Raw genomic sequence first — 8,704 nt, 5'->3', positions numbered from 1 at the left:
ATGACATTTCTGTGCCACCCCAAGCCACTTACAGCAGCCTGGCTGCGGTGTGAGAAGGAGCTCTGAAACAGAGCTCCTTCTGGGTGTGTGCCTCATTCTTGCAGCCACCAAATGGCTGGCCCCTTTCTCCCATGGCTGCAGCTCCCAGGGTGTCCAGGGGCACGAAGCCCCAAGGACACTCCTTTTCCATGCCACGGAGAAGTGGCCAACTCTGGATTGGGGCTGCAGGGCTGACGGTGAGGTGCCCCAACCCAGAGCTAAAATGGGTGGATGCAGGCCACCTCAACGGGGGGGGGGGGGGTATGTACTGAACCATAGTTGGCCATATCCACAGAGTCTTTATCCGTGGGGTCAACTATCCATGGCTTGAAAATATTTCAAAAATACATAAATTCCAAAAAGCAAAGTTGAATTTGTTATTTATGCTGTTCTATATAATGGAACTTGAGCGTCCACAGATTTTTGTAACCAAATCTCAGCAGATATAAAAGGCCTCTGTAGTTTGGGGGCAGTATTTATCTTAATTCTACAATATATTTACTCATAAGTACCATTTGTCTCCTTGGAACACTCATGGGATTTCAACATTTTTAATTCTAAAAGGCAAGGTAAGTTTCACTTGCAGTCTTTTCTCTACTCTGTCTTGAGCCTTTACTGAGCCCTTGTCTTGTGACTGCTTATGACACTATTAATTTATTCAGAACAAGCAAGTGATGTCATCTACTATCTCATTCCACATCAGCTTTGTTGGACTGGAGGCAATAAGAATGCTGTTATCTACTAGCCTATTAGAATTTTAGCTTGTTTGTCTCATTAAAATGATTTCCTAGATTCCACACTGTAGCTTGTTAGATTTGTTGTGACCAAAATTCCTGTTGTTAAAAAAATAGCAATCATAAGATTCTTAGGGTCGGATTAGAGAATTAAAACGCAATAACTCAAGATTCAAGTCAACAGTAGAGAAGACTGAGAATGTTGCTGCTTCAGTCTTACAAACACTCGATGCTTATGCCAAAAGGAAAGCATTCAAAAGTACATGTGTCCAAACCTAGCAAGGGGAAAACAAACACACTGTAGAAATGAGATGAGCACCACACAGAGGCCTAGTACAGGAAATGCACTGCTTGTCACTGCAGAGGAATGACACAAACTGAAAACAATTCAGCTCTTCTTAAGCAACACTGTCGGCAACCACTGTGGCAAATAAAAATAGTGGTTAGCTCTATTTGGCTGAGATTCTACATCAAGCGGGGGGTACAATGCTCTGTCTATGTAGTTCTATCACTTGGGGTGGGGACAAACCCTCATAACTATAAAAGTGACAATTACACTCAGAAGAAATATGTTCTGGAACCCCTAGAGCCCTACTGGGTTCTCCATAGGAATGCAGTATTGTGGATGGACCTTGAACCAGCCAAGGAAGGGGTTAACTTACAATAACAGTTTACCTTTAATCAAAGAAGGCCCTCCTGAAGAGGACTACAATCACACAGAAGCTCAACTTCCGCAAGAGGGACCACTTTATTGATTACAGCAAAAGTTTTATAATTTCAGGGCAGTACGAGGCAGTGGGACAGAACAGAGATGCCAGCTAGAAATGTTGCATTTTAGAACAATGTGAGTCTGTAGAAGTAGTCCCTGGGGAAACAGCCAGATAAAAAATGTTTGCAATGTTAGGGTACACTAGATTCTTTCCCACCAATGTTTGTTTTGTGTGTGTGTGTGTGTGTGTGTGTGTGTGTGTGTGTGTGTGTTTTGCTTAACATACCTTTATTGTCTTGAGAATCACTGAGGAGAGGACAAAGGGGAGAGCTGTCTCAAAGATGGTTGTACATTTGTTCATTAAACCTTCCCTGATTCTAATGTAAATTCTAGAAATTGGATTTAAGCAAGCCTACCAGAGTTAAATCTTAATTCAGTTTCCAAGTTCACTGTCCAGGGTTCTGATTTCTGGCTAACATGGGCTAGAACAAACTTAAATCCAATTCTCTCCTTCATTCTTCAAAGTCATTTTTTGTTACGTTGTGATGTAAAGTAGCGATGTCTTCAGTATAGGGGGAAAGAACTAAATGTAAGTACCTGATTACTTCTAAATTGTTATTTCCATACTCTGAAGATCCATACCGCTTAGGTCCAGACTATCTCCCTATATGAATCTGCCAGAATCTTAAGATGTACAGGAAAGGGATTCCTATTGGTCCTGCCACCATCACAGGCTCACTTGGTGAGGACAAGAGAAAGAGCATTTTCATTTTTTAACTTTTATTTGAAAGTTTATTTGAAACTTCCTAGACTGGCCTTCTTACTTTCCTTTATCCTGCAGGCAAAGACCTTTTCAGTTCAAGGAAGCTTTTAAGATTAAGTCACTCCAAGAAAGGTTTCTTAAAGGTGAAATAAGATCTAAGACTTCTTCACACTCTTCACACATGTTTTCCTAAACAAAGCCCTAAACAAAGATATCTAGGAAAATATCATGAGGCATGAGTGAAACTGTTACCGGGGGGGGGGGGGGGGGGGTAAACTACCAAATATGTTACTGAAGCCCAACATGTCTTTCCCCCATCCTCACAGCAAGCAGTCCTGATGATGCTGGGCCCAATTCTTGATTCTGGTACAAACTGTCTGGATGACATATAGCCAGTTCAGCACCAAATCCAAGTTATACCACCTTTACAATGGTTTTTAAAAACTCACTTTTTGCTCTGGGTCTTCCTAAACACCCAGGGCCTACTGGAGTGATGCCAGGTAGCTGTTTACAACACATCTCAATGTGCCATCCAGTGCCACTGCTGCCACATGCCACTCCCTCTGTGATCAACACTGAGCACTTAATTTTAAACCTTAGAAAACATCACCCAGCATTGCTCCAGAGTGCCCAGATAACAGCAGACATTCTGGCTTTGGGGTCAGGTGGCTTCTGGAGTATTTTGGCCCGTGCAGACATGGACAGAGTTGCTCTTTGATGAATGGACATGAAATAACAGAAGGCAGGCAATCCCTGAGAACTCTGGGATGGAAGAGAGTCTGGGGGAGAATCGGTTCCAAGTTCAGATGGTGAGAGTTGAGAGAGACAGTGGAGAGTGGATGTGTCTGGATGACGCTTAGTGACTGAAGGAAAGGAGGTCTGATAATACCTGGCTTGAACTCTGTTAACTGAAATTAAGCACTGGAACTGGATAAAGCATCAAATCATCATTGTCATCATCTTTTCTTTTTTTCCTACCTCTCCTTGAGGCTCGAGGCAGGGTACCGCAAGTTAAATTGAAAAACACAAACACATAAACCTACAGTTAAAATACAACACTGTAAAATCATTAAAATACACTTATAAGAGTTCATATACAGATTAAAAAGTCATGATTCAAAATAGACTGGATAGGCCTGCTGCAAGAGATATGTCTTTAATACTGTTTCAAATGCAACCAACATTTTCAGCTGTCGTATAATTTCTGGCAGGTAATTCCACAGTCTAGGGGCAGCAGATGAAAAAGTTGAAGTTGAAAAATGTTGAAGTTGAAAAAAAATGAAGTTGAACTGCTTGTTAATCTATCAGAGTTTGGAACTGTGAGGCTGTCTTTGGATAGGTCAACATCACAGCATGTAAAAAAAAAATGTTATGTGTAATGGAGGCCCTAAATATAATGGAATCATTATAGTAACTGAATTTCATACACACACACACACAAATATATATAGGCGCGGTACAGACCGGCGCCATAGCATGTACTGAAGACGTGCTAGGGTTGCCTTAGGGCGCCATTTTGATGTGACGGCCGTGCCGCTTCTCCCTGGTCCCAAAAAGCACCACATTGGGGCCTTTGGGCTGCCACTGTGGCTGCCCTGGCCCTGATACATGGCACAAAGGGGCGGCTGCAGGCCATCCCAAAGGGACAGTCTGTATCCCGCCACAGTTAACCAAATCAGACAAGAAGCATGATTCTCATACTATCATTTCTCCTGGATGATGGCCTGATGAAGAAGCTAGTGTGCTTAAAGAACTAGTGTAATTATGTTTTGTGCCTTTTGGTTTGCCTAATATAGGCGCGTTCCACACGTGTCAAAAGTACATGCTCGGCACGTACTAGGGTTAGGAAGGGCCGTCCTTTCCGGACGCCCCTAACCCTAGTACATGCTGAGCACGTACAAAACGTCGGCGCCCATTCTACATGGGCACTGCCATTTTGACGTAGCGGATGCTTAGCATCCGCACATCACAGCACGGAAATGATGCCACAAGTGCGCCATTAGTGCCATGTGGCGTCATTTCCACGCTGCAAAAAGAACCCGCTTTTTGCAGGTTCTTTTTGCTGCGCTGAGGAACCGCGCGGTTTGTCTGCTGCGGTTTCCTGGTGCAGCAATCACAGGCGCCGGCAGAGCGCCCTTTTTGGGCGCTCTGTAAAGCGCCATAGATCATCATGATGTACATTTTGGATTTTGCTACATGGCCAGCACAGCTACGCTTAATACCCTTATATATTATATATATTAAGGGTACCCTTAATACCCTCATATATTATATGAAACTGTTGCATTTTTACAATAAAAGTTGTAAAGTTGTTTCTTAATACTACTTGAATTAAAACTTTCAGAACAAACTTTCAAAACAAAGACTTAGTATGCCCTCTGCTGGTTCTTCCTGAGTACTTTATTTGTAGAAAGTTATTTATGCTCCAGAGGCTGTAGAATTTATAGAAAAGTTTGAGCATGTGTTCTTGACTTCTGGTGAGCTGAAAAAATTAGTCTGTTTATGCCAAAATTGAAGGGGACTTAAGCCATTAAATTACCATTATATTAAACAGCACTGTAAACATAAGAACCCATAGGCCTGAGTGAGAAAATGGCATACAATACCTTTGAAAATGTACATTTTTGTCCTTGTCTTTTGGGAATGTAAGCTATCTTCAACAACTTGGAGCTCTCCAGATGCATACAATTTTCAAAATTCTATCACTGACTGAAATGGTGTGGTGTGGTTTGTAGTCCAACATACCTGGAAAAGTGTGTCTTAAAACATGGTACCTAACAACAAACTAATGGCACAATTAAATTTTGCCACTTCTTTGCTGCATTTTCTCTTCATTCAGCCTCTCCCAGCCTGGGCAACATGCATGCTGTTCACTCACCCTTCAAACAGTGTAGATTGTAAAGGCATGCTTAGAAGTGTTCCAATCATAATGCTTCTAAACACATATTTTAAAAAACCCTTACAAAGTTACTAAAAACCATGGTTTGTTGTATCAAAAATAATCATCTGGAGAGTCATGAGGCTGTGCAAACCAGCAAGAAAGGCCAGCCTGAGGGGAAAGTTGGGACGTAGCATCCATGACGCACATCCCAACTCCGCCCCCAGGCCAGGTGATGGCATGTGCCACACCACACAGCCCACAGTGACACAATGCTCCTCTGGCGCTGCATCTACATGACACAGCACTGAAGGAGCGCCATAAAGCCATGGCTATTGCACCCTGAAAAAGCCAGATCGGGGCCAAGCTTGCTCCATCATCAGTATGACACCCCTTCAAAAATCTAAATATGGCTATCATGTCAACCCTTAATCTTCTCTTGTCCAGGCTAAATATACCCAGCTCCCTAAATCGTTCCTCATAGGGCATGGTTTCCAAACCATATCGTTATTAGACTTTGATGCTGTCTTTTGCCAGAGTCTGAAGAATTCATACTGGACAGGCTAGGACTGCTGTGGCCTGGAACCTTGGTCCATCCTGGAAAAAAGCTCTTAGCCCACTACTTCTCAAAAACAGGAAGCTGAGCATGGCTGGGTCCTGGGATTTAGGTGGGATACAGTCAGTGGCGACATTGGTGGCATTTTCAATATGATAATTCCTGACTGCATCCCATAAGTGACTGTAAAACGGAAGGGGTAAGTCGCTTTTTGTTTAAGTGTGATAATCTCCTATATTTGATTTGCTTTAAGAACCATTATCAGAACTGGAAGGTCGCCTTTAAAAGACAGGGACAGAGGGACAATCTCTCTTTCTTTCTCTCTGACATTCCTTTCTCTTAGGCTGCATCTGCATTAATTGCCATGGCTCCATCCTGTGGAATCCTGGGATTGGTAGTTTGTTGTGGCACCAAAGCTCTCTGATAGAGGCTGAATATCTCACAAAACTACAAATTACAGAATTCTATAGCTTTGGGCCATAGTAGATAAAGCCAGATCAAACTGCATCACTTCTGCAGTTGCAGATCTAGCTCTAGACCTTCCTTACTGCCTTCTGCAGCTCCAGTCTCCAGTCATCTTCTTCAAATCAGAGTGTGAGGAAATTCATGTATGTGTTTTAGCCGGTAGCATCTTAGCCTTAGCTCTAGTCCCCTTAGATTGTTTAGAAAAGTTTTTAGCTTTCATACCATCTCTCCCCCCCCCCCCTTTTTTTTTTTTTTTTTTTTTTTTTTTTTTGAGAAACAGCTTGCACTGAGTGTAGACTGTTCTGTTGGTTTCTGCTGCTATCTTTTTCCATCTTTTAGACAAATAAATCATTGTTTTTGTGGAAAATTCACCTTGTTCTCCTTCTTCATTTTTATTTGGAGTCATTTTGATTAAATGTCCATTTTTAAAACCTTCAGCTTGCAAGGTCCTGTGGAGAGATAATGCCCTGGAAGATTCCCCCCCCACACACACACACACACTCACTAGTAAAACCACTGCACTCCTCTTAACATTACTTGCTGGTAAAAGGAGAGGGGGTCATCCTAGCCTCTCATAATGTCTATAGTGTGTCTAGAATGATAATTTTGTTTATGAGTGCAGCTGTATTATTGCATCAGTTGCTTGCACAGCTGTGATACTGCAATGATTACTTACTTACTGCAAGCTTTATCAAATCTGAGAAAGGCATGAAGCTGGAAGGAATAGCTAAAACCAGAAAAGACAAAATCAAAATTCAAAAGGATTGACATAGGCTGGATGTCTGGGCCAAAACCAACTGTATGAAGCTCAGCAGAGATAAATGTAAGGTCCTGGATTTAGGTACCAAACAAACAAACAAATGGAAAAGATGCACTTACATGCAGTACATATAAAAAGGACCTTGTGTCTTAGTGGCGCACAAGCTGAATATGAGTTAGCAGTGCAATGTAGCTGCTAAAAAGCCAATGCAGATTCAGATTGTGTAGTCTCACAGTGTCCAGGGCACAGCTCCACTCTATTCTGCAGTGATCAGGTCAGTTTGTCCAGTTTTAGCATCACATTTTAAGAATATCATTGTCACAAAATATGTTCAGAATTATAGCACCTGGATTTAACAACTACCATGAACCCATCCAATGGGATTTGTAGTTTCATGAGGGATTTTGAATTGTCAGAGAGCTGTAATGCCTCCAAGACTACAGATCCCAGGATTGCATACAATGAAACTTTTGTAGTTAAAGTAGAATCACGTTGCTATAGTTGTTTAATGTGATTCACTCCAGGTTGATAAGGGATCTGGAAAGTGTCCTATAAGGCCCTTATCACACGAGCAAAATTTGAAGTTATCCCAGGGTCAATGGTAAGTCAATGTGAAGGCAATGCAGGGGCAGTCATGGGGTTTCAAATTTATCACACGATGCCAAACGCAATCAGGAGCCATCTTAAACACAATCGGGGGTCATTCCCGGGTCATTTCAGGGTTAGGTAAATTGGGGGAAAAGAGGATTTACCTAACCCTGGAATGACCCTGGAATGACCCCCAATTGTGTTTAAGATGGCTCCTGATTGAAACCCCATGATTGCCCCTGCATTGCCTTCACATTGACCCTGGGATAACTTCAAATTTTGCTCGCATGATAAGGGCCTTTGAAATGATTGAAAGAGTTGACTACATTTATGTTGGGGCGTGGAAAGACGCACTGTGTCCACCACGACCACCTGCAGAGTTTAACCACGTTGACAGGACGCCAGGGAGAAGGATTTTGAAGAGATGTCTGCAAAGGTATTCGGGTCAAGAAGGAAAAATTCCTTCACCACTGGAAACAGCCTTGAGCTCCCAGCTTGAGAAATAACGACACTAACAAGCCTTCACTCTTCACAAGGGCTTTAATAAATAAGTTACTTTGCCAACCAAACAACCATAACAACAAACAGAGAGGCAGTTACTTTAACACCAACTGTCATAACTGACACCAGTAACAACCCACTCTGAGGCACCAACTGTCTCACTCTCAGTGACAGTTGAGAACTGACAGTTGACAGTTGCATCAACATTCCATTGATGCACTGTTTGAATGCTGACATATATTACTGCCACTAGAGCTGTAAATAACTTGCACAACAGCTCCACCTAGTGGCCACATCATTGTCATTTTATCAGACCTGTTTCAACATGGTCCTGACAATTTAAACCACAGTAGCTTGTTTTTAAACCTGTTTTTAGACACCAATGTGGTCCTCAAATATGTGAAGGACTATCATGCAAAAGATGGAACAAGCTTACACTCTGCTGCTTCATAAAGCAAGAATACAACCATTGGGTCAAAGCCTGCCTTTGCACTTTCTTCCTTGACCTTCTTTAGCAGTTTTTTCCCAAGATGTTTTCTGCTAGTAGTCTAGTGGTGTCTGGTATCATCTGCTTGTGGAGTTTATCACATGAAGGAGATCAGGAGTTTATTCCATGACTATCCCGGAAAATAGTGTAATTATGTGTGTGATGTCCTGCCAGGACTGATTGAAACTTTCCCCTGCATTTTCTTTCATTTTGGTTCAGGCCAT

Source organism: Sceloporus occidentalis, unplaced genomic scaffold, assembly GCF_023333645.1.
Source record: "Sceloporus occidentalis isolate IW3139 unplaced genomic scaffold, rSceOcc1.0.p SCAF_4, whole genome shotgun sequence".
Classification (NCBI taxonomy): domain Eukaryota; kingdom Metazoa; phylum Chordata; class Lepidosauria; order Squamata; family Phrynosomatidae; genus Sceloporus; species Sceloporus occidentalis.
The sequence above is the reverse complement of the archived record's forward strand: the minus strand, read 5'-3'. Positions refer to the sequence as shown.